We start from the raw sequence: 23910 nt of genomic DNA, 5'->3' as shown, positions 1-23910 counted from the left end.
AGTTGGACCCAGGATGGACCCCTGAGGGACTCCAGCATTAACACTGAGAACCTATCAGAGAGAAATGATTTAATGATTGAGAAGGCATTTCCAGCTATACCATGACTGGAGATCTTGTGAAGTAGACATTTATGCCATACCTTATCAAAGGCCTTTGATATGTCAATAGCAATTGCTCTAGAAAGGAAGCCTCCGTCAAGGGATTCGTCAATCCTATGAGATATAACTGTAAGCACGCCTGCTGTAGATCTAGCAGAACGGAAACCATATTGCACGTCACTAAGAAGGTTATTTTTGCTAAGATGGTTTACTACTTCCTTATTTAACACAGATTCCAGCAGCTTACCCATGATACATAGGAGACTTATTGGTCTGTACTGAGAGGGAGATGAGCGATCACCCGAGTTCTTAAATACAGGGCATATTGATGAGGTTTTCCAAGGTGTTGGGAAGCATTTCTCATTAAGACAAGTAATCTCCTCCGGCTGCAATGCACTTGTACTGTTCCAACAACTTCTGGAAAACTCAATGACAGTCTTCTTGTGTGAGCATGTCATAGATAGATAGAGAGAGAGAGAGAGAGAGAGAGAGAGAGAGAGAAAGAGAGAAAGAGATAGAGAGAGATAGAGAGAGAGAGAAAGAGAAAGAGAGAAAGATATATAGAGAGAGATATATAGAGAGAGTGATATATATATATATATATATATATATATATATATATATAGAGAGAGAGAGAGAGAGAGAGTAATATATATATATATATATATATATATATATATATATATATATATAGAGAGAGAGAGAGAGAGAGAGAGAGAGAGGGATAGAGAGAGAGAGAGAGAAAGAGAACATTTTTTATCTACGAGATGCCTTCAAAAAATTTCCAGACTTTTTTCGTATGGACACTTTATTGATAGTACACATATGAAACTTTAGTTCCCTTCAAAGTAATCTTCTCCGGCTGCAATGCACTTGTTGTACCATTCCAACAACTTCTGGAAGACCCCATGGAAATCCTCTTGTGTGAGCGTGTCAATGACCACCGTTCAGCCTTTTTCATCTCCTCAATTGACAACAGCCTCTAAAGTTTTCCTTGAGCTTAGGGAATAACCAAAAGTCACAGGGAGCAAGGACTGGACTACAGGGAGGTTGAGGAAGTGTTTTTACAACTTTTTTCTTTCTGATCTTCTTTGAGTTGGATTCTTTTTGTGTAGCATTACTTTACATATGAGGGAAATAGTTGTTTCAAGAAGGACAAATTGGAGAGGACACAGTTGAGTGTTTGGCAACTGAAAAAAACATGGAAGCTGAGATTTGTTGGTGTGGATTGCACGGAGTAACTAAAGAAGAGTTTTGTTAGTTTTCTTTTCAAGATTTACAAAATCAGTTGAAGACTTTCTCATTGAATGATTTTAATTTTTAATGTTTATTGAAATATTTGAAACTAATCTAAAATTCAATGCATCCTAATAGCAACAAATGGTTTAATAACTTAGGACAAACTACACGCAAATCTTCCGCATTTTCAGTTCCTCATGAATAATTGTGTGTACAGTTCCCACACTGACATCAAATTGTGCATTTATTCGGTCTATAGACACACGACGGTCCTTGCCCATGAAATTCTTTATTTGGCCAATCAACTCTGATGTTCTGACTTACTCCTCCTGCAACATAGTGCATATGAGCACATGGAAACGTATCAGCAGCAGTAGCAAAGGATGTTTGGTATGCAAAGAGATCAGCAGCAGCAGAAAAACGCGCATATGCAAATTAGGAAGAGGAGAGGAAGGAAAAAAGCGAGGAAAAATGCAACACGTTCTCGGAAAGAAACAATGTAGACAACACAGGCGAGAAATCGGCGTGTGAAGTCGCAGATGAAGTGCCCAGCATGCGGTGAGAGGAAGAAGAAATGCATGCCAAGCAAAAAGTCTCAACGAGATTCTTCAAAGTCGATGTCGAAACAATTATAACGGTAATAAAAACAAACTTGTGTTAAAAAAAAAATGGCCGACCCGGATTTTTATTTATTTGTTTTATTTGTATGTGCATTTGCGACGTAACGGCCACGTTACACTCCGACACCTCTCATCATCCCTCACAGATTCTTTGCCTTCCTTGAATCTCTTATGCCACTCAAAAGCTGATACTCTTAATGTCTCTATGGACACACGACGGTTCTTATCCATTAAATTCTTTATTTTGCCAATCAATTCTGGTGTTCTGACATTTTCTTACTCCCACACCTTCCATCATCCCTTACAAGCTCCCTGCCTTCCTTAAACCTCTTATGCCACCCAAAAACTGAAGTTTGATTCGTGAAAGATGTTCCAAAAGCAGTCTGAAGCATTCCATACGTTTCTGTGAATTTCAATAATTAAATAATATATTCCGGATCTTTTACAAAAACTATATATATATATATGTATATATATATATATATATATATATATATATATATATATATATATATATATATATATAACTCAATAGAATGTGCGTATATAAAAATGCGAGACAACCAAAACTCTTCGCTTAAGCCTGATGAATCCTAGCGTGGATGAAACACGGAATATTCTGTGTAGCTTAATTGCAATATATATTTTATAACTTACTACCTAGCTCTACCTACGTATTGAGCACTATTGAAGTAAAAACTTAAAGTTTACGCATAAATTTATACTGTTGTATAATAATTTATGTGATTAAATGAAGTAGTCATATATATATATATATATATATATATATATATATATATATATATATATATATATATATATATATATATATATTAAAATAATAGGCGGAAGTTTCTCGAGAGCTCTTTCGGCTATCATCTCGTCAGGAGAAAATCGATAGCGAACAAAATAATATTGTGTCGAAAAATAAAGAGTTCTAATGGGGAACTTATTAAATGTGCCAAAAGTACGGGGACACTAATTAAATCTATTTACGTTTAAAAACAATTAAAATATTGGCACAACGAGGGAGAAAAGAAAAAAAAAAAGCGGGAGAAAAAATTCAAGGTTCCCCAAAGAGAAACAATGCGTTTGATGTTTCTTTTTGCCGGCACACAGAAGGTTGACGCACCGCAATAGAGACAGACTCCAAAATCTTTAAATGGTTTTTTGAGTCCGCTCTATGTAGCAACGTTAATAAATTTATTTAGTGTCCCCGTACTTTTGGCACATTTAATAAGTTCGCCATTAGAACTCTTTATTTTTCGACACAATATTATTTAGGTTGCTATCGATTTTCTCCTGACGAGATGATAGCCGAAAGAGCTCTCGAGAAATTCCGCCTATTATTTTTAAAACTATATATAAATTCTGTACCTCACAACATTTATATATATATATATATATATATATATATATATATATATATATATATATATATATATATATATATATATATATATATATATATATCTACACTGATAATTAAAAATCGATAAATATTTATTATGTTATCATTATTACCAGCAATGGAAGGTTTTTGCTTTGAACAGAATCAAATAAAAAAGAAAAAAAGAAAAGAATCGTTTTGGTATCGGAAAATAGACACAATTTTTTTCAATCCCAATACTGATTCCGATACCCCAACAAGTCCCGATTTTCCGATTCTCGATTCCAATCCTGATTAATCGTCCCAATATTAGTAGAGACGACCACGAGAGCGAGCAGAACCCTTTCATTGTATGTTCTGTTGTGTTATTTGTTTTCATTACATTTCTCAATATATGTGATAGGACTTTGATCGTGATGTTGCGGCCATCGTATTCAGATTCAGTGAAATAGAGGAACAGCAGGCCTTTTGTTGAATTTGAAATAGAGGCATTAGTAATTCAGGCTGGCAGGCTAGTCAAAATGCCTTTGTGGGCCGGATCCGTCCTGCAAGTTGTAGGTTGCCGACCCTTGGTGTAAAGGAATAATGGAGAGCATCAGTGTGTTACTTCCCCTTAGTCGAACAGCTATACTTTGGAATTCCCTTCCAGCTACCTGTTTCCCTGACTGTACTAATAATGTAATGTAAACCAACATCTTAACTTTACTATGCATGGTCCCAAACACGTTCAAGTGGCGATATGCCTTATTAGGGGGTGAATGTGAAAAAAAAAAAAATTAAAAAAAAAAGAAAAACATCATCGGCTACTTCCGCTTAGTCAGAGAGCTTTAAAACATCTATTAAATTGTTAGGTGAAAGTACAGAATAGTTACAAAACACCTTACCCTCCCCATTTTAAGAATGACTTTCTAAATAATAACGTTTTTTTTTTTCAAGACAATGATTTCTCTGCATTTTTTTTTTTTTATTATTATTACATTTTCACCCCAAACAAGGCACATTGCCACTTTGGTGTAGGGGGCTACTATCAGGGGCAAGAACTACTGGGGTACTATGTAGGGATTTGGGCAGCAAGATGTCGGTTCATGTTACACTTGAACTTCTGCACGTCAGTACTGTTGGGGAAGCAGGGACCTGGAATGGAATTCCAAAGTCTAGCGGTTCTGGGGAAGATACTATTGGAGTAGAAAGATCTTTTACATCTAGGGATCTCTACAGTGTGGGGGTGAGATTTAGCAGCCTATCGGGTTTGTCGAGGGTGCTCACGTCGTGGGGGCACAAGTGCTTGCAGTTTATCAGAGCATTCACCACTAAAATACTTGTAGAACAGGCAGAGGGATGCAACATTTTGTCGATGGGACAGAGGCTGAAGCTTAGATGACAGTTCAGGGCCTATCAGGTTTGCGACTCTCTCTCTTGAACCTTGTCAAGGAGCGAGAGACTAGTAGCAGATGCACCAGCCCAAATGTGACAGCAATACTCCATACATGGGCGAATGGTGGCCTTATAGAGGTACAGGATACTTTCGGGTGTTAGTAGTGTTCTAGCACGGTAGAGAGAGCCCACCTTTCTTGCAGTGGCCCTGGTAATGCCTTCAATGTAATTGTTCCAACTCATGTTTCCTGTGAACGTTAGGCCAAGGAGTTTGAAAGATGTACTCTCAGATAAAGGGTCGTTGGCCATTGCTATAGGTGGTAGAGAGGGTTTCTTGTAATTATTGAATGAAACTAGTTTAGTCTTGGCGGCATTGAACGTGACCAACCATTTTTGTCCCCATTCCACTACAGATTAGAGGTCTTCCTACCCATGTTAAGAATGACTTTCTAAATAATAACGTTTTTTTTCTTTCAAAACAATGAGTTCTCTGCATAAATACCCTATTCTGTACTATTCTAACAATTTACAAATATCGTAAAACTTTAATTTAACTAGAAAAGGGTTTAAAACACTTTTTTAAAAGCGTGTCAAGCCGGCCTAATGGTTATCGTACATTAGATTTTGGTTTCGGTCTCAGCTCAAGTATTTCCTTCTTTTTTTTTTTACTTACAAGAAGTGAACTGTTTATGAAAAATATAATACTCGCATGAACATGTCTCAGTTTCTTTCCGTTTTTGTTTTAGTTTTTTTTTACTTCATTTTTTTTTTTAATGCACGTAACGTTACGTTTAATACTTACGGTATTTCTGTTTATAATAAATAGAAGATTTGCATTAATTAAAATATAATATTTTACGACCGGGTAATGCCGGGCAACTGGCCTGCTAGTATGTTATAAAGCAGACGAACCAATGAAATGACGGGAAAGAGATATCTTAATCCACAGCAGACTGCATATCATTTTTTAGTCATTACATGATATGTTGATCCACAACAGAAGTTGTCGTTCATGAATAATGCATTTTTTTTTTCACAATCGCCTCTAGTTTTTAATCCTCATCACAAGACACAAATACGTAAATATGTTCGTAAATAATCCTCCATCGTTATACGCGCATTTCGATTCTTTGTAGGGTGCACATATACTACACGAGAGTCCACAAATTTGCCAACATTTGATATTCTAATTCATCAAGCTTAGCAACGCGTGTAATGTTGCCTGGCCTAATGGTTATCATACTTGACTCACTGTCTTTATGTTTTAATTTCGATCTCAGTTCGAGTGTTTTTTCTCTATTTATTTTTTTACTTACAAGAAGTGAGCTGTTTAGAAAAAAAACATAATACTTGCATGCATATGTCGCAGTTTTTGAATTAATTAAGATATAATATTTATGCATATTTTACGACCGGGCAACGCCAGGCGACCTGCTAATATGTCTATAAAAGTGAGAATGTGTGTGTGTGTGTGTGTGTGTGTGTGTGTGTGAGAGAGAGAGAGGATATTTTTGTCAATTGAAAGATGTTAATAGTATTCTGCAGCATTCCTTTCAATATCATTTTCAGTTTTTGTAGCGTTTAAACGTATTTCATTTCCATTCGGCGGTTGTAACTGCTTTCTATCTGATATCGAATGTATTGATACTCCTTATATGTTTTATATGTATTCTTCAGTTGCATACCTGTTTATTAATGTTCTTTTCTGCATTTCCATAACCCTTCTGCTTACTCCCTTCAACATACCCTCTTCTTCATAATTCCTTCTGTATATTCCCTTATGCCTACTCTCTTATGTTCAGTTGGTATACATATTTTTGCAGTCTTCTTTATTAATGTTCTTTTGGCTTTTGTTTACCTCTTCTGCATATCCTCTTCTGCTTACTCCCTTAAGCATATACTCTTCTTTATAACTTCTGTATATTCCCTTATGCCTACTCTCTTATGTTCAGTTGGTATACATACTTTTGTAAGCCTCTTCATTAATGTTCTTTCCTGCATTTTTATACCCCTTCTGCATATCCTCTTTTGCTAACTCCATTCAACACGTCTTCTTCATACTCCCTTCTGTGTATTCCCTTATGCATACTCCCTAATGATTAGTTGGTATATATCTTTTTTGCGTGCCCCTTTATTAATGTTCTTTTTTTTTTTGCATATTTATACTCCTTCTGAACGTTCTCTTCAACAAATCTTCTTCTGCGGCTTCCTTTCTGTATATTCCTTTTCTGTGTGTTCAGCTGCTTCACGGCTTGTCTGGGACTTTCTAATACACACCTATAAACAAATGAAAAAAGCGTTTTACAAGAAAAAGCAATTAGGAAGTTTTGCTGATTGGTTTTCCACTTGTTACGAGATGTGTCAATTTCGTGAATTAAACTAAAGATCCAATCAGCAAGTTCATTTGTTTAGCAAAAATCAAACAAAAAAAACAGAAAAAAAAAGAAATAAACAGAATCGAAGAAAATGTGAAAATAATCCTTTCAAAAAATACAAAAACAAAAAAAAATTTCTTATTTAAGCTTCTAAACACTAGACCAGACATTAGGGACTTGTAGAGGATTCCTTAACACGTCTTGATTAAACTACAAAATATTGATTAGAGAATTGTTTATTACTCTCTCTCTCTCTCTCTCTCTCTCTCTCTCTCTATCTATCTATCTATCTATCTTTATCTCTTTATCTCTATCTATCTATCTCTATCTCTCTCTCTCTTCATCCTCTCTCATTCTCTATCTCTTTCTTTCTGTCTTTTTATCGCTTTTCTTTCTACTCTCTCTTTCTCTCTCTCTCCCTTTCTCTCTCCACGCATACACATATATTTATTTGATAGGAACATTTTTGCTACACATGTGCAAATATGTTTCGGTTGATAATTTTTGTTATGTATATATTTGTTTACTTATTTGGTATAAAACTTTTTATTTAAACAAACACTTTTTGGCTACCCATTTGCAAACATTGTTTCATTTCTTGCTGGGGATCAGTTGAACTCCATCAGGCTGCTGTCTTAGAATGAATCCAGAAATTAAAATCGAAATGCAATTATCTCGGGAAGTTCTAGAATCACGTGGTTCATTCGGCAAAACATTTTATATTACAAAAATATAAAATTTTGTAACACAGCAGGGATGCACGTATGTAAATGCACGCGAAATTACATCACCGGTAGGAAAAAAGGACTATAAAAAGAGAATGATCACAAAAGAGATGAGATAACGTTAGAGATCTCGTGAGAGACATGAAAAACGTTCTAGATCATGTGGGCGAGGTCACGACTGGACCAATAATGAAATTAATGCTGTTTCTATGGGGACCAAACGAGTCTGAATTATTTCCTATTCTTTGTGATTGAAACTGCACTAAATGTGTGTTGGTTCGTCGGGTTAGGGTTACAAAAACATCACTTCTAAATGTGTAAAATAAAACGTTTTTACTAAATCGTCAATTTTGATTCTGGTTTACATAAAAAAAGTTATAAATACAATAGAACATGTAAAAAAAAAAAAGGAACACATCCGGGTTATTCAATCATTTTGATGACGTCATGTTTTCATTTTCATTGTACAACTTGTTTTTAGAAATACGAACTGCTCTGATCACTTTCGACTAATGAATTAAAGATTTAAAAGCAATTTTTATTTACTTTTTGGTTCCCCCCTCCCCGACAAAAGAGGGAAGGTGGACCTGTAAATTCACCTTTGTCTGTTCATCCATTCGTCTGTCTGCACTTTTTTCAATAACTACGCCTTGGAATCTTTTGAAATTTTGCACAAACATTAAACATGATATGAGTAAAAAAGTAACAGAACGGATATTTTGGGGAAACTCCGGTTGCCCCATAGGGGTGCCTTTCGGGTTAAAATGGCTAAAATTGGCACTTTTTTGCTTATTTAAAAAAAAAATTGATGCTTTGGATTTTTATAAAACTTTCTGAAAAGTTGTAACTAACTGATTTCTATATAATTTTGTTTGTCTATACTTCGCGATAACTCTTAGGTGTGCCCCAGGGGTTCTTTTAGGGCTAATAAAAACACTCCATTTTTGGGACTATTTTACCATATTTGTCCAAAATTTTATGTGTATTTCTATTTAGCAGTTTTGCATGGTGCTGAACTTAAATTTAAATATATTAAGGCCTTGGGGACTTTTGGGGCTAAATGGGCGGGGGGGGGGGCAAATGATGGACTTTGTCATTTCTTTTTTTCATGGTGCAGAACTCAAATTTACATATGTTAAGGCCTAAAACTGCACCGTTTGTTCATTTTCACCAGGATTTAACGTTCCATGGAGACTTTGGGGGCTTAATTGGGGGGGCAATGCTGAACTTAGTCATTTTTTTATGCCTCGTTCACTGTGCACTCATATGGGACCATGCATGCTTCAGTTGTTGTTGCGTTTTTATTCTAAACAAGCACAATGCAAATTTGATATAAATGCATGCAAAATGACGTCACCGGCGAAAAAGAAAAAACTATAAAAAAGAAAGAGAACGACCACGAGAGAGACGTGGAATTATATTACATTGGAGATCACGTGGGTGACATCACAGCCGTAATACTGAGGAATAGATGCTGTTGTTACAAAGAAAAAGCGCGTTGAAGTTATTTCCTATTCTTTGTCTTGGCCACTGAAACTGCACACAGCGTGTGTTGGTTCCCGGACAACGTTAGAATTACAAAAATTGTTATTTTCTTTATATTTTTAATTTTCTTATCCTATAAACAAACGGTTTGGGGGTTAGGGTTAGGGTTACGGTTACGGTTTGGGGGTAATATTCCTTTCAAATTAGGTCAGCACTGCTACATGGTTATGAGCTCAATCTCCTTTTCCTTCAACACATTGAACCCAGGTACATTGTAACGAGGCACATGTTCAGAGTTGAAAATAATTCATAGTTTATACCGTTTAAATAAATAATTGTATTAATATTAATATTAATATTTATTCCTTAATTTTTTTTTAACTTATACAAACATTTTCGGCTACACATTTGCAAACGTGTTTAAGTTCTAGCTGGGAAATGAGCTGAACTTCGTCAGGCTGCTATCTAGTACACATCTGACTAAACAACTTCGATAAAGGGAGAGCAGGACTAAAAATCGTGTACGATTACGATGCCGTCGAAGGGGCAGCACAATCTGCCATACTGAGAGGGAAAGAGATCATCTCCACATTTCCATCTATGTGATCTAGTCATTGCTTCCTTTGTTTCAGCTCGTTTAACTCGTTGGTCTAGTGGTCTTCATCAATTTGATGTTTTGATACCCTAGCCTGCAATATTGTGTATATCATGAAGTGGAGGAAAGTGAAAGCAATCGTCTGCAAATCACGAGTGTATGTTGTGCTTAAGGTCTGGGTTATTATTGCTGATTATTAGTCAGGAACAGTAAAATTGTAGGCCAATCAGTGGTCCTCACAGGTGCAAAATCTGAGTTGTCATTTGCAAAAGTCATGTTAAAGCAACCAATTAATGGTTATAAGCTCGTTTTATGCCAAAAGTACCATTTCTGTTCTGAATGTTTGTTGGTTCGAGGTCCTGTCCGTTATGTAAAAGTTCTATCTATTGTTTGAAGGTCGTATCTGTTGTTTGAAGGTCATATCTATTGTTTGAAGGTCATATCTATTGTTTGAAGGTCATATCTGTTGTTTGAAGGTCATATCTATTGTTTGAAGGTCATATCTGTTGTTTGAAGGTCGTATCTGTTGTTTGAAGGTCGTATCTGTTGTTTGAAGGTCGTATCTGTTGTTTGAAGGTCATATCTATTGTTTGAAGGTCGTACCTGTTGTTTGAAGGTCATATCTGTTGTTTGAAGGTCATATCTGTTGTTTGAAGGTCGTATCTGTTGTTTGAAGGTCATATCTGTTGTTTGAAGGTCGTATCCGTTGTTTGAAGGTCGTATCTGTTGTTTGAAGGTCGTATCTGTTGTTTTGAAGGTCGTATCTGTTGTTTGAAGGTCATATCTGTTGTTTGAAGGTCATATCTGTTGTTTGAAGGTCGTATCTGTTGTTTGAAGGTCATATCTGTTGTTTAAAGGTCGTATCTATTGTTTGAAGGTCATATCTGTTGTTTGAAGGTCATATCTGTTGTTTGAAGGTCGTATCTATTGTTTGAAGGTCATATCTGTTGTTTGAAGGTTGTATCTGTTGTTTGAAGGTCATATCTGTTGTTTGAAGGTCATATCTGTTGTTTGAAGGTCATATCTTTTGTTTGAAAGGCGTATCTGTTGTTTGAAGGTCCTATCTATTTTTTGAAGGTCATATCTGTTGTTTTAAGGTCGTATCTGTTGTTTGAAGCTCATATCTGTTGTTTGAAGGTCATATCTGTTGTTTGAAGGTCGTATCTGTTGTTTGAAGGTCATATCTGTTGTTTGAAGGTCGTATCTGTTGTTTGAAGGGCATTTCCTTCATCTGAAGTTCCAGTATGTTGTTTAGTCATTTCTGTTGGTCACCTATGTTATTCTGTCTTTATTTGTTGTTTGAAGGTCATTTATGTTGTTTAGAAATTATTAATGTTATTTGAAGCCTCATTCATTTCCTGATGAACCAGATCATCCGGCAGCCGTGTTCAAATGATGGTAAGGAGAAACTCCGTAACCATTCTTTTACACGTCTTCCATATATTTTTTAATTATTAATCAACTAGCTTTATCGACCAGGCGGAATACCAGAAGAAATGAATGACTTGTTCACAGAGAAATGGAAAATAATTTTTCATAATGTGTAATTAACGTGAATCTTTTTATTTATTTTTTTTTATTTGGGAGTCACCACTTATCAAGACCCAACTTGATCCAACCATTTTTTCAACGATATTGGCAACAGATTTGATGTATGTGTTCCATTTCAGATCAGGAGTGAAGATCAATCCTAGAAGCTTGTCAAGACATGGAGCTTCCCCAAGACGAGAGCCATTCATTTCAATTGGGATATAGTGGGGAGAGGGGGGGGAGCATAGCGATTATGATGAAAGGAAAGAAGCTTTGTTTTGATGCATTCAAATTAACCAGCCACCTTTTTCCCCATTGCACCACGTTCTCTAGATCAGAAGAGAGAGAAAAAGAAGATCTTTGTCATTGCTGATCTTTGAAGTGTTGCCATAGATTGTGGTGCTGTCTGCATAGACGTCTATGAATGATTTAAGAATGTGATTTTGGGAGATCATTGATGAAGATTAGGAAGAGAGCTGGGCCGAGGATGAAACCTTGCGGGACGTCACCGTTAATATTTTTTTTATTCAAGCTTCACCCCAAACAAGACACATTGCCACTTTGAAATAGGGGCTACTATCGGGGACAATTTGCGGGGGCATTATGAAGGGAGATGAGTAGCAAGATGTTTGTTCACATTACACTTGAACTTCTGCATATCAGTACAGTTGGGAAAGCAGTATCCCGGAAGGGAGTTCCAAAGACTTGCAGTTCTGGGGAAGAAACTATTGGAGTAAAAGGCTTTCTTACACCTAGAGATCTCTACTGTAAAGGGGTGGGACTTAGCTTCTTGTCGGGTTCGTTGCGGGTAATCACGTCGAGGAGGTACAAGTGCTTGCAGTTCATCAGAGCAGCCACCATTAAAGTATTTGTAGAACAGGTGGAGGGATGCAACATCTCGTCAATGGGACAGAGGCTGAAGCTTAGATGACAGTTCAGGACCGATCAGGTTGGCGACTCTCTTTTGAACCCTGTCCAGGAGTGAGAGACAAGCAGCAGATGCACCAGCCCAAATGTGACAATAGTACTCCATACATGGGTGAATGGTGGCCTTATAGAGGTACAGGATACTTTCAGGCGTACATAATTTTCTGGTACGGTAGAGAGAGCCCACCTTCTTTGCAGCAGCCTTGGCAATGCTCTCAATGTATATATTCCAGTTCATGTTCCCTGTAAACGTTAGGCTGAGGAGTTTAAAGGAAGTACTTTCAGGCAGTGTATTCTTAGCCATTGCTATTGGTGGTAGAAAAGGTTTCTTGTAGTTATTGAAGGAAAGAAGCTTAGTCTTGGCAGCATTGAATGTGACCATCGATTTTTGTCCCCATTCCACTACAGATTGGAGGTCATCCTCTAATGATTCTGCCATTTCCTTAGATATGTGTTCATTTGTTTTCCCCTCATGCCTGTTATAGAGGGTGGTGTCATCGGCAAATATACCCATTTCTGAAACAATTTTATCAGGGAGGTCATTTATGAATATCAGGAACAATAAAGGTCCAAGGATAGACCCCTGGGGTACTCCCGCATTTATATCATATTGTTTAGATGTACGAACGTCGAGGACAACCTGGATTTTCCTCTTACTTAAGACGAATTTAATTATATTGTGTATTCTTCCAGTGATACCATATGATCTAATTTTCCCTAGAAGACCATAATTGTCTCGGTAGCGCAGTAGCACGTCAGTCTCATAATCAATATGATGAGTTTCTGATTTCTACCCATGTTTTGATAAGGTGCAGCGAACTAGGTATTATGGCATCCGTTTGATGCTTTGTGAGGGATTAATAGGGATTAATAAACGGCACGCTGGTTCCTCTCAGAAGTTAAGCAACATTAAGCCTGGTCATCACTAAAATGGGTGACCAATTTGGGAATTCCAGGCGTTGTATGTAGGAGGACGTCTACACCTCTCTGCAAGAGTTGCAAAAACCTAATGTCGTCATCTCCCCTAACGGGGATATACATGCGACTGGGGACCGCTTGTGAATTTCATACTCCCATGGAACTTCTTCCTTTGGAGGAAGACAGTTAAACCCGAATAGGGTTAGTGCTGTTTCACACACACGCGCACGCACGTACACACACACACACACACGCACACACACACACACAGGGATCAATGAAGAGTGTGTTTTTTATAGTTTCCCAACTAGGATCGTTTTTGTCTCAAATAAAAATGGCACATGAAAGTCGAAATAAGCATTTTTAAAGAAAAAACTGCTGCAAAATAAAATATATTCATGCCAATAATGGAATAGAATGAAAAAAATCTAGGCTAGTTTAAATCAAGTATTGATATGTCAGCTTAAATGCTATGTAGGTCTGAATTGTAAAATCCAGTAAGATAAGCTCATATGTTAGATTAGCGGGGGAGGGGGGGGGCTTTACTCGTTCCTTAAATACGCTAAAATATGATATTTTAATTTGTCCAGATTTCGTATATATTATTATATAGCCGTGATTTCAAAAGTAAAAAAAAAAATATTTGGGTGCCATAAGCTAGAATCGAAACCGAAAACAAAACTGTATCGTTTAAAGCTGGTGTCGGTACCACTGTACCAATGTGACACGTATATGAATTGATTAAAAATAAACTAAGATAAATGTACAAAATGTATAACGATTTTTGACCCCCTTAAAAATTATTTTAACCGGTTAAAGACCCATAAAAAACGGTCCATAAAAAATCCAATCATTTGCGGCCTCTAGCACCGCTCTGCGACTTTTAGTTTCAGAAGAGATAGAGTTTGAAAATATGGAGATGGACAGACAGACATAGTGAGTTTTATAAATAGATGAGAATAGAGAATCCATGATATGAGAATTTAAGGTGAGGAAATTACAGTAATAAAAAGTAAAATAACTCGCCAGGAAGTAATCACGTGACATGAGTTAGAACCGAAAACAACAAATATGTAATAGCAACACTACGAGTTAATGACTTGCTCGTAATTGTTCTCTCTCCAGGATAAGTGATGTAATTGTTATAATTAAGCATTTGAACCTGACACGCATTTGAAAACAGAATTCAAAATAGTTTTATTAAATGCCAAGCACGTATTCTAGACATCTTTCAACGCAAGTATATTTTTATCTGCAACTTTTCGTAGATAAATTATGAGGCCTCTCCATTTCAACCAGTGTTCAAAAGTGACTATTTTCTGTAAATCTTATATACAGGGTGTCCCATCATGATAGGACACATTTGTTGGTAAAAAATAAATAAATAAATAAATAAATAAATTAATTAAAAAACATATAAATAAATAAATAAAAATTTTAATATATATTTTTTTAAAATATACGTAGAATGCAATTTTGTTTCACACAGTCTTGAATATTAAATCGGCCAAATGTTTCTCATAAGCGATAACACACGATTGTAGACATTCACGAAAGTTTTCAATAACTCAATAGATCATTTCGGGTGGCAACAATTTCAGAGCGCATAGCTCGTTTTAATTCTTCAAGAAATCGAGGGCGGTGGTTGAATACTGTTCGAACATGTTTTCCCTCACATATACACACCCACATGTACGCACACACACACACACGCACGCATATACACATCCTCATACACACACATGTATGCACGCACATACGCACAGACACGTACATATATTCACGTTCACGTATATACACTCACATTCACGTACACACACAAACACACACGCTAATGTATACACATGTACGCACACATACGCGCACAAGTACGCACACATGCGAAACGTCACTTCCCCTAAAAGGAATTCTAGACATGTGCAGTCAGAACACTCACCCCGATATAAAAGTCCACGACACTATTCACCTTCCTCTTTCTTCCCTTTCGCCTGGTTTCGTCAACCAGGCAAGTTCGGCGTCCATAGCTCTTGGTTTGAAGACTTTTCCACGTGGACGACTGCTATCATGAACGCACGGTTTTGCTTAGGCAAACACTCCCTTGCTATTATCCTTTCTACGTGCGGAGACGGCCATTTCTCGCCCTTGACTTCATTTCTTTCTTTTCCACGCATGTAGTCGTCAACGCCTGAATGAACACGTGTTACACCTAACCCATTTTTATTTTAAACAGAAAATAAACGACATTTTTTACTTCATTCCATTCGTTTCATTATTTTATTTTGTAACGGGATTAGGATTTATATACTCTAGTCCTCTACAATACATTTGACTTCAAATATCCCCACAAGCAAAAAAGCCGCAGGGGTTTAGATCAGGCGATCTTGCGAGCCAATCAGTATCACCACGCAAGGAAATTAAAAGATTCGAGAACATTTCCTTTAAACAAATGCATAAATACAGATAGGAAATGGGGTTTTACCTAATTTGAATAAACTGATATTCTGCGTACATTTTTAAAAATGAAAATAATATTTTCTTTATTTAATTGTTATTTAATTGTTTTTATCTACAAATATATCAGATCATTTTGGGACATCCTGTATAAAACTTTTTTTTCAAAGTGCATCTCTCCGGGAAACATGGTTATAGAGCAACACGAGACGTCAAATGATTGCATTTTTTGTGAATCGTTTTCTAGGTTTTCGTTTCGGTTGAGGTTCAGTGGAAGTCCTCAAAATTGTAGGAAAAGCCAAAATGAGAGTCGTCCAGCGGGTTCAGGTCAGGGGGAGCAGTGAGAGAAGGCTTTTGAAACCAAACCAAGGTCTCTTTGGATTTGAGTGCCAGCGCCGAGTCCTGCTTCCACACCCAGGGTCTGCCAGCGGCCACCTGATTGCACCAGGAAGTCACCACACTCTTCAGCACGTCCAAGTACACTTTGGTGTTGACTATCAAGCCGATTTTCGAGGATGTGAGGTGGCATGATCTGGCCCTCACTTAAAATCATGATCTCTTTCAATCTTTCAACATTAATCTCTTTAACTTCCTCAGTTTTTCATCATTATTTGGATTTTGATGTTGGTTCTTTTCAATTCGGCTTGACAAGCAATCCAGATTTACATAATTATGCATCGGTTCCGAAGCTGCCCCAGTACATAAAGAAATGAAAAATGAAATCACTAAAAAAAACACTTAAGAAGTATTTAAAAACACTTAAAAAATAAACACTTTAAAAACATTTAAAAACACTTTTGAAACACTTTACAAAACACTTTAAAACACTTAAAACACTTGTAAAAAAACACTTGTAAAAAAACACTTCAAAAACATTCGAAACACAGTACTTAAAACACTTGAAAAACAATTAAAACACTTGAGAAAAAACACTTAAAAACGATTAAAAACACTTAAAAACACTTAAGAAAAAAAACTTAAACAACACTTTAAAACACTTTATAAAACACTTTACAAAACACTTAAAACCATTTCAAAACCACTTTTAAAACACTTGAGAGAAAAGGCTTAAAAACACTTTAAAACCCTATACAAAAACACTTAAACAATTGAAAACCATTTTAAAACACTTAAAATACTTTAAAACATTTAAAAACACTTAAATAAACACTTAAAAAAATACTAAAACATTTTGTTTGATTTGGTCTTTTTATTGATCCAAGCAATCCATCCAAAGCTCAGTGGCTGACTCGTTGGGTAACATTTTATTTTTCGAGTATTTTTATAAAAAAGAATTATTGATGATGATTTTAATAAGAAACGACAGTTTGTATTATCTGTATAATTCGGACTACTGTTCTAATCTTAAGTGTTATTCTCATAACGTTTCAGACGATGTAACCTCTGACCTTTTTTAGGTGTATCTTGTTGAACATAGGAATCTTTCTGACGAACTCGGGAAATCTGTAAGGAATTTTGAACGAGACCCTTGATTTAATTGAATAGTGTAACATGCTATCGTTTCGTCAGCCATGGCATAGTAGATAACGTACTTCATAAATTCAGTAAAGTTATACTCTTGTGGAAGTTGAAGGTTCAATCCTCATTATGGGCGGTACTCAAAATACAATTGCGGATTATTTAAGACTTCTACCCAATCATGGCTGACGGAACGAGAACATGCTGCCCCGTTTGAGGTTTCGTGTAGATTCCTGAATTCAACAGAAGGATTCCGAGTTCAACAAGATACACCTAAAGAAGGTTGGAGGTGACATCGGCCGAAACGTTGTGAGAATAACTCAAGATTAAAACAGGTGTCCGAATTATAAAGATAATACAAACTGGTGTTTCTTATTAAAACTATCATCAACAATTCTCTTTAATTGAATTTAGTTTATTAGATATTGAATTTAAGGTGTGATCTAGTAATGCATGCAATTTATTGATGTTTTATGTTTTTTTTTAAATTAAACGCTTACATCTATCTTCAAATCTAATTATATGTTATTTTTCATTGAGACATAAATAACAAGGTGTATTCAAAGATTGACAGGCGTTGGTACTTTTATAATATCCCATTTAACTATTAGTGTTTGATTTTGACTATTTAATTCTAATATAAGGAAAATTAGATTTGTGTAATTTTAATTGTGGATGATATATATTTCACTGGCGATTTAATATGCAGCCTCCAGAAGACTGTAAACTACAATTAAATTTTACCAAGTACTTTATTGTTTTCAATGGACCTGAGTTAATCTCGTCAGAATCAGACAAAGCCAAACTCTTTGCCAAGAACTTTGCAGCTAATTCTACCCTTTGTGACCAAGGCCGCCAACCCCCAATATTTCCTCCTGTGTCAGAAAACACACTATGTGATATACGTATATCTGTATGTGATGTTGCCAAGCTAATCAAAAACCTTGATTCCAGTAAAGCAACCGGCCCTGACGATATTCCAATTATAGTACTCAAAAAAATTCAACCAGAACTAGCACCCATACTTACAAAACTGTTTAAACGCTGTCTTAAGGAGAATTGCTTCCCATCACCCTGGAAAATCTCATCAGTATGCCCTGTATTTAAGAATTCAGGTGATCGTTCATCCCCCTCTCAGTACAGACCAATAAGTCTCCTGTGCGTCATGAGTAAGTTGCTGGAATCTGTGTTAAATAGAGAAGTAATTAACCATCTCAGCAAAAATAACCTTCTTAGTGAAACACAATATGGTTTCCGTTCTGCTAGATCTACAGCAGATGTGCTTACAGTTATATCTCATAGGATTAGCGAATCTCTCGACAGAGGCAACCTTTCTAGGGCAATTGCTCTTGACATATCAAAGGCCTTTGATAGGGTATGGCATAAAGGTTTACTTCACAAGATCTCCAGCTATGGTATTGCTGGAAATGTCTTCACAATTATTAAATCATTTCTTTCTGATAGGTTCATAAGAGTAGTAGTTGATGGGCAAAAATCAGAAGCTCACAGTATAAATGCTGGAGTCCCTCAGGGGTCGATCCTGGGCCCAACTCTTTTCCTGATCTACATTAATGATCTTCCAAATCACATCCTTACATCATTCGTAGACATTTTTGCTGATGACACTACCATCTATGGTAGCACATCTAAGACAGTAAACGACTAAGTTCTCTCAGATTCTCTCTCCTCTGATCTTGATCACGTTGTACAATGGGGAAAGGAATGGCTGGTTACTTTTAATGCATCTAAAACCAAGCTTCTATCTTTACATCATCAACGTTCTGATCCCCATCTGGCATCAATTAAAATGAATGGCTCTCGTCTTGGGAAGGCCTCAAGTTTTGACAGGCTTCTGGGCTTGACCTTTACTCCTGATCTTAAATGGAATACGTACATCAAATCTGTTGCCAAGGCCGCTGGAAAAATGGTCGGATCCTTCTATCGACCCAGTAGATATCTCACTGCTGATGCAATTCTCTATCTATATAAGAGTCAGATACGTCCAAGGATGGAGTACTGTTGCCACATATGGGCAGGAGCTGCTAGAAAAGACTTGTCCTGCCTTGATAGGGTTCAAAATAGACTTCGTGGCCTGGTGGGAGATGTCCTTTTCTCTTCGCTGCAACCTCTGTCTCACAGAAGAGATGTTGCGAGTTTGTCTCTGCTTTATCATTATTTTCATGGAAAGCGTTCAACTGAGCTTCAATCTATGGTCCCCCCTCGCCAAACTTTCACAAGAAACACTAGACTAGCTGAAAACATTATCAATAATTTTCCCCACTCTTTATCTGTACCTAAACCTAAACGTAGATTCCATGATCAAAGCTTCTTTCTTAGAACTGCACGCCTGTGGAATTGTCTTCCGTTTTCCTGTTTTCCAGCTTTCTATAACATGGTTGTCTTCAAGTCCAATGTGAACAAGTTTCTGATGAGCCGTTCCACCTAAGTTAACAAATTTACCGAACTGCCATTACTATCGATTACTATATTGTCTTTTTGACTACTCTACACTCTTTAACCCTTATCCTTGAGTGACCTATCGGCCTTGATAAGTGGTGACGTACTATGTAAAAAAAAAATAAATAAAAAAAAGGTTGTTACAACCGAGGGTGGTAGTGAAAATAACCCCCCTCTCCCTAAATAGTCAACCGTCCAACATTTTTGTTTTCTCATGTGGTTTAGCTACTAAGCCCATCGAACCTGGAAGAAGAGGCAAAGGCGGTTCACTGACGGCTTAAAACCAGTCACTTCAGGCAGGTGAGACTCATCAACTTTAGATGGTAGTTCACCTAGGAGAATACAACTCTGATTCAAAACCACTGCTGCCTTGCAGGACTACCCCATCAGGAGAAAAGCGAAAGGAGTAAACCTCAACAGAAAATCCGGAAACGGAGTCCCTAAGGCAGCCTGACTTTATATTGTCATCACCAGCAACTCCAGTGGCACAGGTAGCGCCAAGCTGTATTGACCCTGTCTTTCTCTTGGACTCTCTGGCATTGCAGCGGGAGGGCACTGCTGCACAGGCAACAGCTATCCTCCCATATCACCCTGCCCAGGCTGTGTAGCTCCACTACTACACCATGATCTCCTGAAACGGAAGATTGCCAACAAAACACAATGTTTTTACTATGTTTTTTAAATCCTTTCATAAGATTCGATATACCCTGCACCATTCGAGTAACCATTCTTGAAACTCTCGCCGGATGCCGGATATCACGTATTAGACATGGAGACCTGAACACCAGACACTTTCAGTGGTCTGACGACGAGAGCATAAAGAGAGAGACATATTTCAGGAGTGAATTTGCAGAAAGAATGTTGTATGAGAAATAGAATACTCCTTGCTTTGTTAACAACCGGAATGTAATGTGTCAATGGATTGATGAGTCGACCTTCTATGGGTTTGGCTAAAGTTAGGTTTAGGTTTACGGTTAAGTTTAGGTTTGGGTTTATGGTTAGGGTTAGGGTTAGGTTTAGGGTTAGATAAATATGTGAAATACTTACGCTTTCTGTCTTTTAACAGATTTATTCTGCCAAGGTGGATCCATCACTATTTATTTTTGTTTTGTTTACTTGCCTCCCCACGAGGGCAGAGTTAGACATGAGATCGGTTTTTAATGGGGGGGGGGGCCCAGCTGCCCAGAAGGGGGCACTCTGATCAGTAACAAAAATAAAAATTGTATCAGTCATGAATTTCTCCTCCATTAATCGAGATCAAAAAAAAGTGTAGTGCAGCACCTGAAGAACAGATACTACACTTTGATCCTGGCTCAAAGGCTAAGAACAACTCACTATTAAATCGAAAGGTCCGCTTGAAACAAAATGCAACAAAATTATGCAACTATTTCGGCAAGGTGAATCTAGCACTATTTATTTTTGTTTTGTTTACCTGCCTCCCCACGAGGGCAGAGTTAGACATGCTTGAAACAAAATGCAACAAAATTATGCAATTATTTCGTCACAAACGTTTGTCTGATTCTACACCATATCAACCCTTTCGAAATTATTTAATATCACAACAATTATTGTAAACGATTTATTGAATACAAACTGTCATCTGGGTTGAGAGGAGAGAGATCCTAAGTTCATACGTTTGCAATTTGTTTCACCACTTGCTAAACATACGGATGCACATTGAAGTAATAATATATATATATATATATATATATATATATATATATAGAGAGAGAGAGAGAGAGAGAGAGAGAGAGAGAAAGAGAGATAGACACACAGAGAGACACAGAGAGAGACAGAGAGAAGTGAGCTTATCTGCGTGCTTGTGGAACAGTCTCTACCAAACTCCTCTGTTCATTTTTGGTCTACAGGGGTAATAATTGAAAATAAAATTGGAACTTAGTATAAGTCGATTAAATATGTTATTTGTATGCGCAAATGCTGGATATCACGTATTAGAGATGGAGCAGAGGTCTGAACATCATATTCTCTCAGTAGTCTGACGAGAGAGACATAAAGAGAGAGAAATATATCAGGAGAGAGTTTGCAGAAAGAACGTCGTATGAGTATAGGATACTTCTCGCTTTGTTAACAACCTGAATGCAATGTTTGGATTGCTTGAAGGGCGAGTCGATACAGTAGTCATGCACCGGTGCAAATTTACATAGAAATATACATAATAATAATGATTGCAACGTCTTGTCAGACGAGTGCCACTCCCTCGGACATTTAAAATCCATAAGCCCAAATGCCTGAGGGAGTATCAATACAAAGATGATGTTACAGAGTCTTAGCTTTGTACGACAGCTAAGTCTCTCTCTCAGTTCAAAATGTTGAGATCCAGCAACAAGCAAGAGCAAGATAGTCAGCAACAAATTAAACTGCAGACCAGCTTAATGCGGGTACTGGTCTCCCGCTTTATGGTTTTTTAAATCACAAATTTGCTTCTCCTAGAAAGGTTGCCTTCACCACAGCTTACAGGAGCCCTCTCCACCCCAATACACATATACACACACACAAATATACACGGTGCTAGTTGGCCGTTGACCCAGAAAAGAGTTCATTCGCCCTTTGGAAGGTCTTGTTTTTAATCCTTCAGGGAGACTAGCTGCCCTCCTCACCAAACAAGTCTGGTGGGGGAACCAGTTTAGTCGCCGGTGACTCGACCATGAGGCAGGTAGTACTGGGTTACATGGTACCAGTAGCATATGACATGACCTGACACATATACATACATACATACATATATGCATACATACATATATATATACATACATACATACATACATACATACATACAAACAAACAAACATACATACATACATAAATACAAACATACATATATACATACATACATACATAAATACAAACATACATATATACTTACATACATACATATAAACATACATATATACATACATACAGATATACATACATAACTTTATATAGAGATAATTTTGAAAATACACTTTTTGCCCACTTTTACTTCCAGCCCAAATAAAATACTAACTGATTTTCTCATTCGTTAAAAATAAACCCAATAATAAATTAATTAATTAATAAATATAGAAAATACGACTGGAAAAAAAATAAATAAATAAAAAAAAATAAAAAATAAAATTAAAAAAAAAAATAAATAAATTAAAAAAAAAAAAAAAATAAAAAAAAAAAAAATAAATAAAAAAATAATAATAATAATAATAATAATAATAATAATAATAATAATAATAATAATAATAATAATACAGACGGAAACATTGTGCATCAAATAACGCAATAGTTAAAAAAATAATTAGGCTTTTTTACGATCTTTTTTTTTTTTTTTTGATTCTTTCTTTTTAAAAAAGAAATGATATTCTCGGAATATTAAAAGCTTTTAGCATCCCAGTCGTTTCAAATAGTAAGTCCATATCCACTGATTTTTATTTCTGATTGTTTTTTAAAAATAGATATCCGAATATAAAAAAAAATAACACGACCTGCGTTCGTTTTTCTAATCTTATTCATACGTTACATAACTTCAAACCCCGGTTTCCTACATTGCTGTGGCCTTCTTATACCCTTACATATTTCTGAACTTTTTTTTTTTCTTTTTCATAATAATGACCTAGTCGAAACGGTCTGTGGATGGCTGGTTGAAATCTCACGGATGGTTGGATTCAGGCTACTGACTGGTTTTTAATAACCTCAGATCTAATTTAAAAAAATAATAATAATGTTAAACTGAGTTATTTTGAGCCTACTTGAGCTGACTCGGCGATATTAATGAACATCATTTTTGTTTTTCTTTTTCTTTTCTAGGCATCTGCTCAGACCGGCATCTTTTCCCCAGTCAAGCGAAATCAATTATGCTTTGTTCGGTGTGCAAAATTGAATTTAACGACGCGATACAATGATTACGTGAGTTAGTTTTGCTGTTCAAATCAAACATTGATGCTTGTTTCTTGTTTATATTTAAGAAACACAAAACTTTGACCATTCATTTACTTGAATGATCAATCCCTGATCGAATCAAATAAAGTAGACTACAGTTTCATCGGGTCAGTCCGTTATATGAATTAAAAGTAGTCTGGGTCATATAGTTATACGCATATATATATAACCCCCCTCGCCAAACTTTCACAAGAAACACTCGTCTAGCTGTAAACACTATCAATAATTCCCCCCACTCTTTATCTGTGCCTAAACCTAAACGTACATTCCATGAACAAAGTTTCTTTCTTAGAATTGCACGCCTGTGGAATTGTCT

The 23910-nt window shown here is 36.4% G+C and overlaps 1 long non-coding RNA gene across 2 annotated transcripts in view; it reads right to left on the bottom strand.

The window, feature by feature from the left end:
* Positions 1–5483: 5483 nt before the first annotated feature.
* Positions 5484–23910, bottom strand: part of LOC145287747 (uncharacterized) — a 119088-nt gene continuing 100661 nt past the window's right edge. For both annotated transcript variants that reach the window (XR_013869190.1, XR_013869189.1), the window contains exon 2: positions 5484–6999. This is a non-coding gene — a long non-coding RNA (uncharacterized LOC145287747). The remainder of the gene's footprint in view (positions 7000–23910) is intronic.

This window comes from Euprymna scolopes, chromosome 11 (assembly GCF_053919585.1).
Source record: "Euprymna scolopes isolate OS-2025 chromosome 11, ASM5391958v1, whole genome shotgun sequence".
NCBI lineage: Eukaryota > Metazoa > Mollusca > Cephalopoda > Sepiida > Sepiolidae > Euprymna > Euprymna scolopes.
Note: the sequence above shows the minus strand (reverse complement) of the source record. Positions and strands in the feature narration are given on the sequence as shown.